This window comes from Rutidosis leptorrhynchoides, chromosome 7, assembly GCF_046630445.1.
Source record: "Rutidosis leptorrhynchoides isolate AG116_Rl617_1_P2 chromosome 7, CSIRO_AGI_Rlap_v1, whole genome shotgun sequence".
Taxonomy (NCBI): Eukaryota; Viridiplantae; Streptophyta; class Magnoliopsida; order Asterales; family Asteraceae; genus Rutidosis; species Rutidosis leptorrhynchoides.
This window is the reverse complement of record NC_092339.1, coordinates 216,530,892-216,546,579: the sequence shown is the minus strand read 5'-3', so window position 1 is coordinate 216,546,579 and position 15,688 is coordinate 216,530,892.

Below are 15,688 nucleotides of genomic sequence, written 5' to 3'. Positions count from 1 at the left end.
TGTAGACAACATTCTCACGTTGTTCCATCATTTGTTCAATGTGACAGTCTTTCATTAAGTGTGGTCCACCGCATTGCTCACAACTAATTCGTATTGCGTGAATATCTTTATTCATCTTTTCCATTCGTCTCTCGAAAGCATCTATTTTTGCGGAAACGGAATCAAAGTTATGGCTAGAATCGGCTCTAGCCGCTTTAGATGAATGATATATATCTTTCTCTTGGTGCCACTCATGAGAGTGGGAGGCTGTGTTATCAATAATTTTGTAAGCTTCAGTTGCGGTTTTCTTCATAATGGAACCACCAGCTGTTATGTCGATGTCTTTTCGTGTAGCAACGTTGACACCTTGGTAGAATATTTGTACTATTTGATAAGTGTCTAAACCGTGTTGAGGACATCCTCTCAACAACTTTCCAAATCTTGTCCACGCCTCATATAATGTTTCATTTGGCTTTTGCGCGAACGTAACAATTTCTCCTTGAAGTCTCACGGCTTTAGATGCCGGAAAGAATTGTTTAAGAAATTTTTCAACTAAAACATCCCATTTATCAATCGCCCCTTCAGGTAACAATTCTAACCAATCTTTGGCTTCTCCCTTTAAAGTCCAGGGAAATAACATGAGATAGATCTGCTCATCTTCCACTTCTCGGATTTTGAATAGTGTACAAATTCTTTTAAACGTACGAAGGTGTTCGTTAGGATCTTCATTCGCTGCACCACTGAATTGGCATTGGTTAGTTACCATGTGTAGGATTTGTCCTTTAATTTCATAATCTGGAGCATTAACTTCTGGTTTAATAATGGCGTGACCTTGGCCCGTGCGTTTAGCCCTCATTCGATCTTCCATACTTAGAGGTTCTAGATTTTCCATGATTGAATTTGTTGTATCCGAATCACTAGAGGATTCTGATTTAACGGTTTGGGGTTCAGGGTCTTGGAATTGTCCTTGAATATCTTCCGGGTTCTTAGTTGTGAAATCGGGTTCAAAAGATGGATTATCGGAAATTTGAATTGGAGTACTTGGTCGACTGGATGACGATTCTAAAGAAAAATCAACGGCGACAATATTTGCTAAATGTCTTGATCTAGTTACAGGTGGTGAACGTACAAAAGGTGGTGAACGTCTTGCTCGGTGCATTCACTGAATATCCTATTAGTTTTTAAAAAGGAAAGAAAAATTATATAAGTTATCCAATCAATAGACTTTTCTGATTTTGCCCACGTTTCGAATAGCCAAAAGATGCAGCAGAGGGGCAGGATTCGTTTGGTCTCAATATAATTGAGTACTGTTTGGCTCCAATAACCCGGTCCACGTACAAATCCAACTATTACTACGAACCAGAAAATTTTGATGTCTATCAATTTAACCACTTAAAATAAATTTTCGTAATTTTAAGAAATTTAGAGAAGAAGTAGAAAAAATTCTAAGTCCTAAAAACTAGAATGGCGAGAAATAAGAAAGAAATAGATTGCGCGTCGAAAAATGTCGAAAAATAAAAGGTCGAAAAATAGGCGTCGAAAAATAAAAATAAGAAAGTAGCGCGAAAAACGGCGTCGCAAAATTCTAAAGCACCTAAATCTTAGTCTAAGGAATAAGCACTTAAGGGATTTTACGGCAAACCTAAAAATTCTAGAAATAAAAATAACTATGCAAAACTAAACTTAATACTAAAAATTGTAACTATAGTCTAAAAATCTAAAGGTAATAAAATTTAAAAAAAAAAAAATATTATTTATTATTTTTAAAAAAATTTTTTTTTTTTAAATTTTTTTTTTTTAAAAAACGAATTTTTTTTTTTACAAATTTTTTTTTTTTTTTTTAAACGAATTTTTTTTCTTAAAAAAAAACGTTTTTTTTACAACCTTTTTTTTTTTTTAAAAAACGATTTTTTTTTTTAAATTAATAATTTTTTTATAATTATTATTTTTTTTCAAAACTTTTTTTTTAATTCATTTACTATTCATGAATAGTAAATGAAAAGAAATTAATTGATTTACTATTCACATGAAAGCGACATTATAAAAATTATTAATTATAAGTTACATAATATACCCCTAAAGTATTTAATAAATACGACTTTTTAAAACTTTTACCATTCAAAATAGATTCTAAAATATTATTATATTATTATATTCTATTTCAATATTATTATATTATTATATTCTATTTCAATATTATTATATTATTATATTTTATTTCAATATTATTATAATTAAAAATATAGCGTTTTAGCGCTCCCCGGCAGCGGCGCCAAAAACTTGATGATGTAGCGTGAGGGTACGAAATAGTATTATTTTTAATACAAAATACTACAAAATATGACACAAGTTTTATTAATTTACGGATGGGATATACCTAAACCTTGCTACAACACTATATGCAGTGTACCTAATCGTAGAGTAGTGTAGTTTTTAGTAAGTCCGGTTCGTTCCACAGGGAGCTGGTGATACTTACTATATTTTTAACTATATTTATACAAAATATATATAATTATATAAGTAGTAATATTATTATAAAAGGGGGGTTTTACCGTTTAATGACCGGTTTGTCGATTCTATATTTTAAGCGTAAAGATAAATGACGATAATTAAAGTGCGTAAAATAATGACAATAAATAAAATGACAGTAAATAAAATTGCGAGTAATAAAATGACAGTAAATAAAGATACGATGAGAAATATAATAAAAGAATTATGCTTATTTAAACTTCCGTAATCATGATGTTTGACGTGTTGATTTTAATTTATTACCATGGGTTAATTGTCCTTTGTCCTGGTTTATTTGATACGTCTATCTGGTTTTTGTCCATAATAGTCCATCGGTCATAAATATAAAGTGCGAGTATCCTCGTCAAATTACCCTTATACCCGATGAAATGTCCCGTTCTTATTGATTAAAAACGTTCCATATTAATTGATTTCGTTGCGAGGTTTTGACCTCTATATGAGACGTTTTTCAAAGACTGCATTCATTTTAAAACAAACCATAACCTTTATTTCATCAATAAAGGTTTAAAAAGCTTTACGTAGATTATCAAATAATGATAATCTAAAATATCCTGTTTACACACGACCATTACATAATGGTTTACAATACAAATATGTTACAACAAAATAAGTTTCTTGAATGCAGTTTTTACACAATATCATACAAGCATGGACTCCAAATCTCGTCCTTATTTAAGTAAGCGACATCGGAAGTTCTTAATAATCACCTGAGAATAAACATGCTTAAAACGTCAACAAAAATGTTGGTGAGTTATAGGTTTAACCTATATATATCAAATCGTAACAATAGACCACAAGATTTCATATTTCAATACACATCCCATACATAGAGATAAAAATCATTCATATGGTGAACACCTGGTAACCGACATTAACAAGATGCATATATAAGAATATCCCCATCATTCCGGGACACCCTTCGGATATGATATAAATTTCGAAGTACTAAAGCATCCGGTACTTTGGATGGGGTTTGTTAGGCCCAATAGATCTATCTTTAGGATTCGCGTCAATTAGGGTGTTTGTTCCCTAATTCTTAGATTACCAGACTTAATAAAAAGGGGCATATTCGATTTCAATAATTCAACCATAGAATGTAGTTTCACGTACTTGTGTCTATTTTGTAAATTATTTATAAAACCTGCATGTATTCTCATCCCAAAAATATTAGATTTTAAAAGTGGGACTATAACTCACTTTCACAGATTTTTACTTCGTCGAGAAGTAAGACTTGGCCACTATTGATTCACGAACCTATAACAATATATACATGTATATTAAAGTATGTTCAAAATATATTTACAACACTTTTAATATATTTTGATGTTTTAAGTTTATTAAGTCAGCTGTCCTCGTTAGTAACCTACAACTAGTTGTCCACAGTTAGATGTACAGAAATAAATCGATAAATATTATCTTGAATCAATCCACGACCAAGTGTATACGTATCTCAGTATTGATCACAACTCAAACTATATATATTTTGGAATCAACCTCAACCCTGTATAGCTAACTCCAACATTCACATATAGAGTGTCTATGGTTGTTCCGAAATATATATAGATGTGTCGACATGATAGGTCGAAACATTGTATACGTGTCTATGGTATCTCAAGATTACATAATATACAATACAAGTTGATTAAGTTATGGTTGGAATAGATTTGATACCAATTTTCACGTAGTTAAAATGAGAAAAATTATCGAATCTTGTTTTACCCATAACTTCTTCATTTTAAATCCGTTTTGAGTGAATCAAATTGCTATGGTTTCATATTGAACTCTATTTTATGAATCTAAACAGAAAAAGTATAGGTTTATAGTTGGAAAAATAAGTTACAAGTCGTTTTTGTAAAGGTAGTCATTTCAGTCGAAAGAACGACGTCTAGATGACCATTTTAGAAAACATACTTCCACTTTGAGTTTAACCATAATTTTTGGATATAGTTTCATGTTCATAATAAAAATCATTTTCTCAGAATAACAACTTTTAAATCAAAGTTTATCATAGTTTTTAATTAACTAACCCAAAACAGCCCGCGGTGTTACTACGACGGCGTAAATCCGGTTTTACGGTGTTTTTCGTGTTTCCAGGTTTTAAATCATTAAGTTAGCATATCATATAGATATATAACATGTGTTTAGTTAATTTTAAAAGTCAAGTTAGAAGGATTAACTTTTGTTTGCGAACAAGTTTAGAATTAACTAAACTATGTTCTAGTGATTACGAGTTTAAACCTTCGAATAAGATAGTTTTACATATATGAATCGAATGATGTTAAGAACATCATTACTACCTCAAGTTTAGTAGGTAAACCTACTGGAAGTGACAAGAAATGATCTAGCTTCAAAGGATCTTGGATGGCTTGAAAGTTCTTGAAGTAGGATCATGACACAAAAACAAGTTCAAGTAAGATTTTTACTCGAATTAAGATAGTTTATAGTTATAGAAATTGAATCAAAGTTTGAATATGAATATTACCTTGAATAAGAAAGATAACCTACGGTATATAACAAAGGTTTCTTGATCTTAGATGATTACTTGGAATGGATTAGAAAGCTTGGAAGTAAATTAGTAAACTTGAAGGGATTTTTGAAGTGTTCTTGAAGTGTTCTTCTTATGATGATTATAGCTTGATTCTTGAAGTGATTTTTGATGAAGATGATGATTAACTACTGGAAAAATACGTTCATAATAGTGTGGGTGTGTTGAGAGAGAATTAGAAAGAGAATTGGAAGTGAAATGGAGTGAATGATGAGTGGTAATTGGTGAGTGGTGAGTGGGGTTAAAAGGAGTTCTAGTTAGTTGACTAGCTCATGGTAGAAGTTAAAATTGATTATTCATACATGACATAATCAAGAGTGGAATCCCATGCTAGTTCCTATTAGTATATACTCATAGTAAGTACGTTTTGAAGCTGTGTATAATACGGGTAAGAATACGACTAGAATTCTTGATGAAAGAAAAGAATGGGAAAGTAACTGTAACCATTTTTGTTAAGTATGAGTGTTTTGATATATGTCTTGAAGTCTTCCAAAAGTATTTTAATACATCTAAATACACTACATGTATATACATTTTAACTGAGTCGTTAAGTCATCGTTAGTCGTTACACGTAAGTGTTGTTTTGAAACCTTTAAGTTAACGATCTCAATTAATATTGTTAACCCATTGTTTATTATATCTAATGAGATGTTAAATTATTATATTATCATGATATTATGATATATTAATATATCTTAATATGATATATATACATTTAAATGTCGTTACAACGATAATCGTTACATATATGTCTCGTTTCGAAATCCTTAAGTTAGTAGTCTTGTTTATATGTATATAACTCATTGTTAATATACTTATGGAGATACTTACTTATCATAATCTCATGTTAACCATATGTATATCCATATATATATCGTCATGTCGTTTTTACAAGTTTTAACGTTCGTGAATCGCCGGTCAACTTGGGTGGTCAATTGTCTATATGAAACATATTTCAATTAATCAAGTCTTAACAAGTTTGATTGCTTAACATGTTGGAAACATTTAATCATGTAAATATCAATCTCAATTAATATATATAAACATGGAAAAGTTCGGGTCACTACAGTACCTACCCGTTAAATAAATTTCTTCCCGAAATTTTAAGCTGTTGAAGGTGTTGACGAATCTTCTGGAAATAGATGCGGGTATTTCTTCTTCATCTGATCTTCACGCTCCCAGGTGAAATCGGGTCCTCTACGAGCATTCCATCGAACCTTAACAATTGGTATCTTGTTTTGCTTAAGTCTTTTAACCTCACGATCCATTATTTCGACGGGTTCTTCGATGAATTGGAGTTTTTCGTTGATTTGGATTTCATCTAACGGAATAGTGAGATCTTCTTTAGCAAAACATTTCTTCAAATTCGATACGTGGAAAGTGTTATGTACAGCTGCGAGTTGTTGAGGTAACTCAAGTCGGTAAGCTACTGGTCCGACACGATCAATAATCTTGAATGGTCCAATATACCTTGGATTTAATTTCCCTCGTTTACCAAATCGAACAACGCCTTTCCAAGGTGAAACTTTAAGCATGACCATCTCTCCAATTTCAAATTCTATATCTTTTCTTTTAATGTCAGCGTAGCTCTTTTATCGACTTTGGGCGGTTTTCAACCGTTGTTGAATTTGGATGATCTTCTCGGTAGTTTCTTGTATAATCTCCGGACCCGTAATTTGTCTATCCCCCACTTCACTCCAACGAATCGGAGACCTGCACTTTCTACCATAAAGTGCTTCAAACGGCGCCATCTCAATGCTTTAATGGTAGCTGTTGTTGTAGGAAAATTCTGCTAACGGTAGATGTCGATCCCAACTGTTTCCGAAATCAATAACACATGCTCGTAGCATGTTTTCAAGCGTTTGTATCGTCCTTTCGCTCTGCCCATCAGTTTGTGGATGATAGGCAGTACTCATGTCTAGACGAGTTCCTAATGCTTGCTGTAATGTCTGCCAGAATCTTGAAATAAATCTACCATCCCTATCAGAGATAATAGAGATTGGTATTCCATGTCTGGAGATGACTTCCTTCAAATACAGTCGTGCTAACTTCTCCATCTTGTCATCTTCTCTTATTGGCAGGAAGTGTGCTGATTTGGTGAGACGATCAACTATTACCCAAATAGTATCAAAACCACTTGCAGTCCTTGGCAATTTAGTGATGAAATCCATGGTAATGTTTTACCATTTCCATTCCAGGATTTCGGGTTGTTGAAGTAGACCTGAAGGTTTCTGATGCTCAGCTTTGACCTTAGAACACGTCAAACATTCTCCTACATATTTAGCAACATCGGCTTTCATACCCGGCCACCAAAAATGTTTCTTGAGATCCTTGTACATCTTCCCCGTTCCAGGATGTATTGAGTATCTGGTTTTATGAGCTTCTCTAAGTACCATTTCTCTCATATCTCCAAATTTTGGTACCCAAATCCTTTCAGCCCTATACCGGGTTCCGTCTTCCCGAATATTAAGATGCTTCTCCGATCCCTTGGGTATTTCATCCTTTAAATTTCCCTCTTTTAAAACTCCTTGTTGCGCCTCCTTTATTTGAGTAGTAAGGTTATTATGAATCATTATATTCATAGATTTTACTCGAATGGGTTCTCTGTCCTTCCTGCTCAAGGCATCATCTACCACATTTGCCTTTCCCGGGTGGTAACGATTCTCAAAGTCGTAATCATTCAACAATTCAATCCACCTACGCTGCCTCATATTCAGTTGTTTCTGATTAAATATGTGTTGAAGACTTTTGTGGTCGGTATATATAATACTTTTGACCCCATATAAGTAGTGCCTCCAAGTATTTAATGCAAAAACAACCGCGCCTAATTCCAAATCATGCGTCATATAATTTTGTTCGTGAATATTCAATTGTCTAGACGCATAAGCAATCACCTTCGTTCGTTGTATTAATACACAACCGAGACCTTGCTTTGATGCGTCACAATAAATCACAAAATCATCATTCCCTTCAGGCAATGACAATATAGGTGCCGTAGTTAGCTTTTTCTTCAATAACTAAAACGCTTTCTCTTGTTCATCATTCCATTCAAATTTCTTCCCTTTATGCGTTAATGCAGTCAAGGGTTTTGCTATTCTGGAAAAGTCTTGGATGAACCTTCTGTAGTAACCAGCTAGTCCTAAAAACTGGCGTATGTGTTTCGGAGTTTTCGGGGTTTCCCACTTTTCAACAGTTTCTATCTTTGCCGGATCCACCTTAATACCTTCTTTGTTCACTATGTGACCGAGGAATTGAACTTCTTCCAACCAAAATGCACACTTTGAAAACTTAGCGTACAATTCTTCCTTCCTCAATACTTCTAACACCTTTCTCAAATGTTCACCGTGTTCTTGGTCATTCTTTGAGTAAATAAGTATGTCATCAATGAAAACAATGACAAACTTGTCAAGGTATGGTCCACACACTCGGTTCATAAGGTCCATGAACACAGCTGGTGCATTAGTTAAACCAAATGGCATGACCATAAACTCGTAATGACCGTAACGTGTTCTGAAAGCAGTCTTTGGAATATCATCTTCTTTGATGATACCCGGAACGTAAGTCAATCTTTGAATAAACAGACGAGCTTTGTAGTTGATCAAATAAGTCGTCGATTCTCGGTAGTGGGTAGCGGTTCTTAATGGTAAGTTTGTTCAACTCTCGGTAGTCGATACACAACCTGAATGTACCATCTTTCTTCTTGACAAACAAAACAGGAGCTCCCCACGGTGATGTGCTTGGTCGAATGAAACCACGCTCTAAAAGTTCTTGTAATTGGCTTTGCAGTTCTTTCATCTCGCTGGGTGCGAGTCTGTAAGGAGCACGAGCTATTGGTGCAGCTCCTGGTACAAGATCTATTTGAAATTCAACGGATCGATGTGGGGGTAATCCCGGTAATTATTTCGGAAATACATCGGGAAATTCTTTTGCAATGGGAACATCATTGATGCTCTTTTCTTCAGTTTGTACTTTCTCGACGTGTGCTAGAACAGCATAGCAACCTTTTATTATTAGTTTTTGTGCCTTCAAATTACTAATAAGATGTAGCTTCGTGTTGCCCTTTTCTCCGTACACCATTAAGGGTTTTCCTTTTTCTCGTATAATGCGAATTGTATTTTTGTAACAAACGATCTCTGCTTTCACTTCTTTCAACCAGTCCATACCGATTATCACATCAAAACTCCCTAACTCTACTAGTATCAAATCAATCTTAAATGTTTCGATAACCAGTTTAATTTCTCGATTCCGACATATATTATCTGCTGAAATTAATTTACCATTTGCTAATTCGAGTAAAAATTTACTATCCAAAGGCGTCAATGGACAACTTAATTTAGCACAAAAATCTCTACTCATATAGCTTCTATCTGCACCCGAATCAAATAAAACGTAAGCAGATTTATTTTCAATAAGAAACGTACCCGTAACAAGCTCCGGGTCTTCCTGTGCCTCTGCCGCATTAATATTGAAAACTCTTCCGCGGCCTTGTCCATTCGTGTTCTCCTGGTTCGGGCAATTTCTAAAATGTGGCCCGGTTTTCCACATTTATAACAAACTACATTGGCATAACTTGCTCCGACACTACTTGCTCCGCCATTACTCGTTTCGACACCATTTGTTCCTTTCATTCTATTAACCCCTGGTCCGTAGACCTCACACTTCGCCGCGCTATGACCATTTCTTTTACACTTGTTGCAAAATTTGGTGCAGAACCCCGAGTGATACTTTTCACACCTTTGGCATAGCTGCTTCTGATTGTTGTTGTTGTTGCGGTTATTATTATTGTTGGGATGATTATTGTAGTTGCTCTTGTTGTTGTTGTTGTTGTTGTTGTTGGGCCATTTGTTGTAGTTGCGATTGATGTTGCGATTGTTGGGATAATTGTTGCGATTATTGTTGTAATTGCTGTTGTTGTTGTATTGGTGATTCTTATCACCGTTTTCCTCCCACTTTCTTTTGACTTGCTTCACATTGGCCTCTTCAGCAGTTTGTTCTTTAATTCTTTCTTCAATCTGGTTCACTAGTTTGTGAGCCATTCTACATGCCTGTTGTATGGAGGCGGGCTCGTGTGAACTTATATATTCTTGGATTCTTTCCGGTAATCCTTTCACAAACGCGTCGATCTTCTCTTCCTCATCTTCGAATGCTCCCGGACACAATAGGCATAATTCTGTGAATCATCTTTCGTACGTCGTAATATCAAATCCTTGGGTTCGTAACCCTCTAAGTTCTGTCTTGAGCTTATTGACCTCGGTTCTGGGACGGTACTTCTCGTTCATCAAGTGCTTGAATGCTGACCATGGTAGTGCGTACGCATCGTCTTGTCCCACTTGCTCTAGATAGGTATTCCACCATGTTAATGCAGAACCTGTGAAGGTATGCGTAGCGTACTTCACTTTGTCCTCTTCAGTACACTTACTTATGGCAAACACCGATTCGACCTTCTTGGTCCACTGTTTCAATCTGATCGGTCCTTCGGTTCCATTAAATTCCAAAGGTTTGCAGGCAGTGAATTCTTTGTAGGTGCATCCTACACGATTTCCTGTACTGCTAGATCCAAGGTTATTGTTGGTATATAGCGCAGCCTGTACTGCGGCTATGTTTGAAGCTAGAAAAGTACGGAATTCCTCTTCATTCATATTCACGGTGTGTCGAGTAGTCGGTGCCATTTCCTTCAAAATAGTCAAATGGAACAAGTTAATCATACAGAATATTAAGAGTAGTTAATAGTATTTCGTAGCATAATATGAACTCATTTATAAAAGCTTTTTCTTCATATTAGCGTTTTATAAGTTTAAATTCGGGTAGTACCTACCCGTTAAGTTCATACTTAGTAGCTAATATACAATTCAACTACTACAATTCTATATGAAAAACTGATTATAATAATATTTCGCGTTCAAACTTTTATACAATATTTTACAAACTTACAATACCGCTTATTTTACATAAAGCATGAAATATAGCACACAATAACTTTGATACAAGATAGTTGTGAAGATAATTCTAGCTAGTACACAAGTCGTTCAGCAAAGGCAATAAAGACACGTAATTCATACGTCCAGAAACAAGTCATGCATTCAGGTTTTACTAGGACTACTTCCCATCCTTGGTCTTGTGGAACATAACCGTTATGGCCGTTGATAAGACAGCGTGTTGTAACGTCGTCAAAGGGACGAGGGTTACGTAATGTCCAACAGTCCCGTAAAAATCTAAAAACCTCATTTCTTACCCCAATTACCGACTCCGTCACTTTTGGGAACGTTTTGTTTAATAGTTGTAGCCCGATGTTCTTGTTCTCACTTTGGTGAGAAGCGAACATTACTAATCCGTAAGCATAACATGCTTCTTTATGTTGCATGTTAGCCGATTTTCTAAATCACGAAGTCCAATATTTAGATATATTGAGTCAAAATAATTTCTTAACCCATTGCGTAAAATAGCATTTGGGTTCCCCACAATATATGCGTCAAAGTAAACACATCGTAACTTATGGATTTCCCAATGTGATATCCCCCATCTTTCGAACGAAAGCCTTTTATAAACCAAGGCATTCTTGGAACGTTCTTCGAATGTCTTACAAACTGATCTCGACTTAAATAGTTGTGCCGAAGAATTCTGACCGACTCTAGACAAGATTTCATCAATCATGTCTCCGGGTAGGTCTCTTAAAATATTGGGTTGTCTATCCATTTTGTGTTTTTATACTGTAAAATAGACACGAGTTAGATTCATAAAAAAAATACTTATTAATACAAGCAATTTTTACATATATCATAAAGCATAAGCACACTATATTACATATATTACACCACACGAATACAACTATCTTATTTCGACTTGCTTGTTTCTTCTTCTTCGGTTTTTGGTTCGTTTTGCCAAGTTTCTAGGGATATATGATGTTCCCCTAATACGAGCCATCGTTTTCCACATTGGTTTAGAAAAACCTGGTGGTTTAGAGGTTCCCGGGTCATTGTTACAACTTAAGGACTTCGGGGGTTGACGATACATATAAAGTTAATCGGGGTTGGAATTAGATTTCTCTATTTTTATGCCCTTTCCCTTATTATTTTCTTTTGCCTTTTTAAATTCAGTTGGGGTAATTTCTATAACATCATCGGAATTCTCGTCGGAATCCGATTCATCGGTGAATTGGTAATCCTCCCAATATTTTGCTTCCTTGGCGGAAACACCATTGACCATAATTAACCTTGGTCGGTTGGTTGAGGATTTTCTTTTACTTAACCGTTTCATTATTTCCCCCACCGGTTCTATTTCTTCATCCGGTTCCGATTCTTCTTCCGGTTCCGATTCTTCTTCCGGTTCCGACTCTTCTTCCGGTTCCTCTTCGGGAACTTGTGAATCAGTCCATGAATCATTCCAATTTACATTTGACTCTTCATTATTATTAGGTGAGTCAATGGGACTTGTTCTAGAGGTACACATCTATCACATAATATCAAACGCGTTAAGAGATTAATATATCACATAATATTCACATGTTAAAAATATATAGTTTCCAACAAAATTTGTTAAGCAATCATTTTTCAAGTAAACACGGTCGAAGTCCAGACTCACTAATGCATCCTAACAAACTCGATAAGACACACTAATGCAAAATTCTGGTTCTCTAAGACCAACGCTCGGATACCAACTGAAATGTCCCGTTCTTATTGATTAAAAACGTTCCATATTAATTGATTTCGTTGCGAGGTTTTGACCTCTATATGAGACGTTTTTCAAAGACTGCATTCATTTTAAAACAAACCATAACCTTTATTTCATCAATAAAGGTTTAAAAAGCTTTACGTAGATTATCAAATAATGATAATCTAAAATATCCTGTTTACACACGACCATTACATAATGGTTTACAATACAAATATGTTACAACAAAATAAGTTTCTTGAATGCAGTTTTTACACAATATCATACAAGCATGGACTCCAAATCTCGTCCTTATTTAAGTAAGCGACATCGGAAGTTCTTAATAATCACCTGAGAATAAACATGCTTAAAACGTCAACAAAAATGTTGGTGAGTTATAGGTTTAACCTATATATATCAAATCGTAACAATAGACCACAAGATTTCATATTTCAATACACATCCCATACATAGAGATAAAAATCATTCATATGGTGAACACCTGGTAACCGACATTAACAAGATGCATATATAAGAATATCCCCATCATTCCGGGACACCCTTCGGATATGATATAAATTTCGAAGTACTAAAGCATCCGGTACTTTGGATGGGGTTTGTTAGGCCCAATAGATCTATCTTTCGGATTCGCGTCAATTAGGGTGTCTGTTCCCTAATTCTTAGATTACCAGACTTAATAAAAAGGGGCATATTCGATTTCAATAATTCAACCATAGAATGTAGTTTCACGTACTTGTGTCTATTTTGTAAATTATTTATAAAACCTGCATGTATTCTCATCCCAAAAATATTAGATTTTAAAAGTGGGACTATAACTCACTTTCACAGATTTTTACTTCGTCGAGAAGTAAGACTTGGCCACTGTTGATTCACGAACCTATAACAATATATACATGTATATTAAAGTATGTTCAAAATATATTTACAATACTTTTAATATATTTTGATGTTTTAAGTTTATTAAGTCAGCTGTCCTCGTTAGTAACCTACAACTAGTTGTCCACAGTTAGATGTACAGAAATAAATCGATAAATATTATCTTGAATCAATCCACGACCAAGTGTATACGTATCTCAGTATTGATCACAACTCAAACTATATATATTTTGGAATCAACCTCAACCCTGTATAGCTAACTCCAACATTCACATATAGAGTGTCTATGGTTATTCCGAAATATATATAGATGTGTCGACATGATAGGTCGAAACATTGTATACGTGTCTATGGTATCTCAAGATTACATAATATACAATACAAGTTGATTAAGTTATGGTTGGAATAGATTTGATACCAATTTTCACGTAGTTAAAATGAGAAAAATTATCGAATCTTGTTTTACCCATAACTTCTTCATTTTAAATCCGTTTTGAGTGAATCAAATTGCTATGGTTTCATATTGAACTCTATTTTATGAATCTAAACAGAAAAATTATAGGTTTATAGTTGGAAAAATAAGTTACAAGTCGTTTTTGTAAAGGTAGTCATTTCAGTCGAAAGAACGACGTCTAGATGACCATTTTAGAAAACATACTTCCACTTTGAGTTTAACCATAATTTTTGGATATAGTTTCATGTTCATAATAAAAATCATTTTCTCAGAATAACAACTTTTAAATCAAAGTTTATCATAGTTTTTAATTAACTAACCCAAAACAGCCCGCGGTGTTACTACGACGGCGTAAATCCGGTTTTACGGTGTTTTTCGTGTTTCCAGGTTTTAAATCATTAAGTTAGCATATCATATAGATATATAACATGTGTTTAGTTAATTTTAAAAGTCAAGTTAGAAGGATTAACTTTTGTTTGCGAACAAGTTTAGAATTAACTAAACTATGTTCTAGTGATTACGAGTTTAAACCTTCGAATAAGATAGTTTTACATATATCAATCGAATGATGTTAAGAACATCATTACTACCTCAAGTTTAGTAGGTAAACCTACTGGAAGTGACAAGAAATGATCTAGCTTCAAAGGATCTTGGATGGCTTGAAAGTTCTTGAAGTAGGATCATGACACAAAAACAAGTTCAAGTAAGATTTTTACTCGAATTAAGATAGTTTATAGTTACAGAAATTGAATCAAAGTTTGAATATGAATATTACCTTGAATAAGAAAGATAACCTACGGTATATAACAAAGGTTTCTTGATCTTAGATGATTACTTGGAATGGATTAGAAAGCTTGGAAGTAAATTAGTAAACTTGAAGGGATTTTTGAAGTGTTCTTGAAGTGTTCTTCTTATGATGATTATAGCTTGATTCTTGAAGTGATTTTTGATGAAGATGATGATTAACTACTGGAAAAATACGTTCATAATAGTGTGGGTGTGTTGAGAGAGAATTAGAAAGAGAATTGGAAGTGAAATGGAGTGAATGATGAGTGGTAATTGGTGAGTGGTGAGTGGGGTTAAAAGGAGTTCTAGTTAGTTGACTAGCTCATGGTAGAAGTTAAAATTGATTATTCATACATGACATAATCAAGAGTGGAATCCCATGCTAGTTCCTATTAGTATATACTCATAGTAAGTACGTTTTGAAGCTGTGTATAATACGGGTAAGAATACGACTAGAATTCTTGATGAAAGAAAAGAATGGGAAAGTAACTGTAACCATTTTTGTTAAGTATGAGTGTTTTGATATATGTCTTGAAGTCTTCCAAAAGTATTTTAATACATCTAAATACACTACATGTATATACATTTTAACTGAGTCGTTAAGTCATCGTTAGTCGTTACATGTAAGTGTTGTTTTGAAACCTTTAAGTTAACGATCTCAATTAATATTGTTAACCCATTGTTTATTATATCTAATGAGATGTTAAATTATTATATTATCATGATATTATGATATATTAATATATCTTAATATGATATATATACATTTAAATGTCGTTACAACGATAATCGTTACATATATGTCTCGTTTCGAAATCCTTAAGTTAGTAGTCTTATTTATATGTATATAA